The sequence below is a fragment of the Cherax quadricarinatus genome, chromosome 90, assembly GCF_038502225.1.
Source record: "Cherax quadricarinatus isolate ZL_2023a chromosome 90, ASM3850222v1, whole genome shotgun sequence".
NCBI classification, from domain to species: Eukaryota; Metazoa; Arthropoda; class Malacostraca; order Decapoda; family Parastacidae; genus Cherax; species Cherax quadricarinatus.
The window spans coordinates 4782252-4788251 of NC_091381.1; positions in this window are offsets into that span (position 1 = coordinate 4782252).

The window sequence follows — 6000 nt, forward strand, 5'->3', positions numbered from 1 at the left end:
CACACTTACACTCCTCTGAGGCTGTGGGTCCCACACTTACTCCTAGAAGACTCCATACCTATATTTTTATTATTACTTTTATTAGTAGTAGTAGTATTATATTCATGAGAAAAAGCTGAATCGCTGGAGATATAGCAATAGACAGATAGGAGGGTGAGAGGTTTGATCAGAGGGAGGACAGAGAACTCCAATTACTAAAATATGTAAAGATGATGTTGAAAACACTGCAGCTGGAGTTGAACCAACTTTAGCTGGTGTTGAAGTGATGGTCTCAGAACCGAAACGTTGCTGTTACGAGATGTCGTAAGAGTACGGTTGATCAACATCAATGTTGCAAAGCAAATCGACTCACACTCTGCCTGAAGGAATTATGATTACTTGTAATACAGAAAGCAAAAAAAAATCAGGAGTTTGCCTAAATATTAGGATGGGCGAGTATTACCATTGGCGTCCCTCTCGGTTTAAGTTTAAGTCAGTAATGATTCTAGTATACGAAAAAGAATCACCAGAGGAGACGCATACACAAGGGTAATACGAACTATGACCACAAGACATTACAGGGAAAGCTGCAATGATAAAAATTACTAATAAGTAAACAAACTGTTCACGAAGAAGAGGAGATGGAGACATCTATATGCAAGCTCTTGATGCTATGAGATTTGTAACGTTTTTATAACCTGGTTCAAGAGTTGTTTTTGTCTTGTGGTCGGCCTGAGGCTGGGTATCTGTATTGATTGTCTGATCGATAAGAAAGATCTTGTTGATCACTGCCCGAAAGCGACCATAGCGTTCGCAATCTGGCTGATCCGACACTTACCGGAGAAAATTATTCACTTTCTTCTTTAAGTAATTCAGCCTTGGGTAGTATGTCTGCTGGTAGATGGTTAAAAATGTGTTGTTATTGTAGAGTGTACATTAGTAATTTGACCCTCGAATATTTTCCAGGTACAGTACATATCATTCTTTATCTCTTCTACCTTTCAGAAACAACAGTCGAGATATTTTATTGAAATAATGTTGTAAATTAGAAGACTTCCCAATTGGGTAATGAAGAATTAATTGTCAAGCACGTCTAAGAACTCACGTCGTCCCGGGTCTTCCTAGCTCACTGAGTACCAATGAACGTGGTACTGTGCTCGTAAATTTCCCTGGCAGTGATGGTGCACAATGCCTAAGAAAGACGAGCTCTGAGTCCTTAGTGCGTGCGCGACATGTCCTAAATCTTGGGTTGACAGAGAAGCCGTGTGATTCCTCTGAGAGATGTAACCATGGAGAAACCATTGTCTGTCAGTCATTCATTGTGGCTGACGTTAGTTGAATATTAAGGAACAGGAACATCAATTAGTATGGCATAATAGTGCTGATGATCGAAGGCCAAGTTGACTCAGCTGTCCCCTACGTCAAATGATATCCCATTAAATATATTGTTTGTTTCGGTTAATGCTAGATGCACTATCTGAAATAATAATAATAATAATAATAATAATAATAATAATAATAATAATAATATTAATAATAATAATAATAGTAATAATAATAATAATGAATTTACTATAATAATAGTAAATGATAATATCGCATAGTTATAGCCCAGGTGTTTTAAACCAGGGGTATGGAAACCAAATAATGGATGTATGGAAACCAAATAATGAGGGTATGGGACTCGATCTCTGAACAATTAGGCGTTTTGCTGTAAATAAATATGATAAAATCCGTATGATTTTCTTTCAGCTATTCTGTTGCTAGCTATCAATTTGTAAAGTAAAACAAAGCTATTGACTTCTTTTGAAGTCAGACTGGTACCTAATAGCACTGCTGATGATGATGATGATTCCCACAGTCTGGTGAAGGGGGTATAGGCATTTATTGGGCACTCTACTTGGGGTCTGTAGTCCTTGATTGTACCGTTTCATTACCAGCTATTTCGAAGCCTGTGTTAGAAATGTATACCTTGGCTGTGGTGAAAAATGTTACAATACCATGGAAACCTTTACGAAGAAACCGCAAATTACAACGGAAAAGTGAACACGACGTTTCGGTCCATCCTCGACCAATATCAAGTGAGAAAAAGCAAAATGGAGAAAGTAAAGAGATGGGTAGGAAAGAGGGATGTGAGGAGGCAGCTAATGTCTGATCAAATCACGTTTGTCTGGAAAATCAAAGCATTTGATGAGATACTGAGAAAGAGGTGTATCACACACATACACACACACACACACACACACACACACACACACACACACACACACACACACACACACACACACACACACATACACACACACACACATACACACACACACACATACACACACACACATTCACTCACACACACACACACACACACACACATAGGCTAGGTGGCCAAAGACTGCAAACCTCACTCAAGGAGAAAGATCTTGGGGTGATTATAACACCGAGCATGTCTCCGGAAGCACACATCAATCAGATAACTGCTGCAGCATATGGGCGCCTGGCAAACCTGAAAACAGCATTCCGATACCTTAGTAAGGAATCATTTAAGACACTGTACACCGTGTATGTCAGGCCCATACTGGAGTATGCAGCACCTGTTTGGAACCCGCACTTGATAAAGCACGTCAAGAAACTAGAGAAAGTACAAAGGTTTGCGACAAGGTTAGTTCCAGAGCTAAGGGGAATGTCCTATGAAGAAAGATTAAGGGAAATCGGCCTGACGACACTGGAGGACAGGAGGGTCAGGGGAGACATGATAACGACATATAAAATACTGCGTGGAATAGACAAGGTGGACAAAGACAGGATGTTCCAGGGAGGGGACACAGAAACAAGAGGCCACAATTGGAAGTTGAAGACACAAATGAGTCAGAGAGATAGTAGGAAGTATTTCTTCAGTCATAGAGTTGTAAGGCAGTGGAATAGCCTAGAAAATGACGTAGTGGAGGCAGGAACCATACACAGTTTTAAGACGAGGTTTGATAAAGCTCATGGAGCGGGGAGAGAGAGGGTCTAGTAGCAACCGGTGAAGAGGCGGGGCCAGGAGCTAGGACTCGACCCCTGCAACCACAAATAGGTGAGTACAAATAGGTGAGTACACACACACACACACACACACACACACACACACACACACACACACACACACACACACACACACATAGAAAAAAATACGTAAACAGGGCTTCGATTTATGATAGGGATTGTGTTTTTAAGTGTAAGATAAGCAAAATATCGTCAGTGAAGACTAAATGAATGCTAATTTACTGGGATAACGATGAAAGCTGAGATGAAAGAGTGTTATTAGTGTTAGCAAATCGAACACTGCGTATAGACTTGGTAGAAAAAAATATAAATCCAGAGGCAGATCATCGTGAAATTTTAAATTTATTGGACAGAACAAGATTATTAAGTGCAACTTGAACCATGATGATAAAAAGTCAAAATATGGGTAACTGAAGAATCTGGGGACGGGTTTTCTATTAAGGAAGCATGAAGGAATGATTTTTTTTTTAAGTTGTTAGTGTGACAGTCGCTTTATCACTGTTTTTGAGCGACATACCGACGTGTACTTAGGAGAATGGTGTATCTTATGTATTAATATGGTGTTGGTAGGAGCTTGGTGGTGCTGAGTTAGTGGTGTTGGTAGGAGCTTGGTGGTGCTGAGTTAGTGGTGTTGGTAGGAGCTTGGTGGTGCTGAGTTAGTGGTGTTGGTAGGAGCTTGGTGGTGCTGAGTTAGTGGTGTTGGTAGGAGCTTGGTGGTGCTGAGTTAGTGGTGTTGGTAGGAACTTGGTGGTGCTGAGTTAGTGGTGTTGGTAGGAACTTGGTGGTGCTGAGTTAGTGGTGGTGGTAGGAACTTGGTGGTGCTGAGTTAGTGGTGTTGGTAGGAGCTTGGTGGTGCTGAGTTAGTGGTGTTGGTAGGAACTTGGTGGTGCTGAGTTAGTGGTGTTGGTAGGAACTTGGTGGTGCTGAGTTAGTGGTGTTGGTAGGAACTTGGTGGTGCTGAGTTAGTGGTGTTGGTAGGAACTTGGTGGTGCTGAGTTAGTGGTGTTGGTAGGAACTTGGTGGTGCTGAGTTAGTGGTGTTGGTAGGAACTTGGTGCTGCTGAGTTAGTGGTGTTGGTAGGAACTTGGTGCTGCTGAGTTAGTGGTGTTGGTAGGAACTTGGTGCTGCTGAGTTAGTGGTGTTGGTAGAAACTTGGTGGTGCTGAGTTAGTGGTGTTGGTAGGAGCTTGGTGGTGCTGAGTTAGTGGTGGTGGTAGGAACTTGGTGGTGCTGAGTTAGTGGTGGTGGTAGGAGCTTGGTGGTGCTGAGTTAGTGGTGTTGGTAGGAACTTGGTGGTGCTGAGTTAGTGGTGTTGGTAGGAGCTTGGTGGTGCTGAGTTAGTGGTGTTGGTAGGAGCTTGGTGGTGCTGAGTTAGTGGTGTTGGTAGGAGCTTGGTGGTGCTGTTTTAGTGGTGGTGGTAGGAGCTTGGTGGTGCTGAGTTAGTGGTGTTGGTAGGAACTTGGTGGTGCTGAGTTAGTGGTGTTGGTAGGAGCTTGGTGGTGCTGAGTTAGTGGTGTTGGTAGGAGCTTGGTGGTGCTGAGTTAGTGGTGTTGGTAGGAGCTTGGTGGTGCTGAGTTAGTGGTGTTGGTAGGAGCTTGGTGGTGCTGTTTTAGTGGTGGTGGTAGGAGCTTGGTGGTGCTGAGTTAGTGGTGTTGGTAGGAACTTGGTGGTGCTGAGTTAGTGGTGTTGGTAGGAGCTTGGTGGTGCTGAGTTAGTGGTGTTGGTAGGAGCTTGGTGGTGCTGAGTTAGTGGTGTTGGTAGGAGCTTGGTGGTGCTGAGTTAGTGGTGTTGGTAGGAGCTTGGTGGTGCTGAGTTAGTGGTGTTGGTAGGAGCTTGGTGGTGCTGAGTTAGTGGTGATAGTGAGTGTGTTGGTTCTTGAAGCATAGTTCGTATGATTGTCTGTCATGAGATAAACTGAGGGAGAAGGCCTAAGTTGCCTGGTAGGCAACGCTATCGCTTCACACAGGGAGTGTCCGTGGTTCAATCCCAGGCCGGGTAGGAACACTGGGCGTATTTCTTACACCTGCTGTCCCCATTCTCCTAGTAAGTAGGTACCTGAGTGTTGCAGGGCCGGATTAAGGCATGGGTTTTAGGAGCTGCAACCTTGGGGTTTCCGCCAGTTGGAGGGCCTCAAGAAATTAAGTGACAAGTGTTGACAGTTACTGCTGTAAGTTTATAATTATAATACGTTATTACATCACTCATATGATGAACTCTTGACTGTTGAGGTTAATTTTTTTCCTTTTGAAAAAATCACTGGCGGCCTCAGAGTACCTGTAGCCCAGGGGGCTTACAAAATCTTAACCATACCACGGGTGGGGTTTGAACCCGCGGTCAGAGAGTCTCAAACCCCACCCGTGGTATGGGTTGTTTGCAATCGCGTCATTACCATTTCTTGAGTTACAAAATCTTAATCCGGCTTTGGGTAGACTGGTGCGGGAAGTATCCTGGGGGGTAAGATTAAATAATCACAAAGGAAATAAGAGAGACAGTTCTCGATGACGCACTGACTATCTTTGGTTATCCTGGGTGGCTAACCCTTCGGCGTTAAAAATCCGAACAAAATCTTGTCTTAGCCAACAAAAAAGATTACAGCCATTCAAAAGATGTATTGTATGGAACATTTATCGTGATTTAAAGAACGAAAATCGCGTTTGTTGTGACCTGTGTACCAGGATGCCCAGCTTTTGAGGCATTTCTGGCTGAGTGGATAAGAGCGTCACCTGGATACCTCTCCCGTTTTCCAGTGTGTGTGTGTGTGTGTGTGTGTGTGTGTGTGTGTGTGTGTGTGTGTGTGTGTGTGTGTGTGTGTGTGTTTGTGTGTGTGTGTGTGTGTGTGTGTGCGCGTGTGTGTGTGGAATTAGCAGCAGAACAGGCGAAATAGTCACAAACACTAATCTTAGGTCGAAGGAGACTCAAACCTACGAACCTTGGAACAAGGTACGACGTGCTCTACTCACACCACACTGGTCTAGTACCT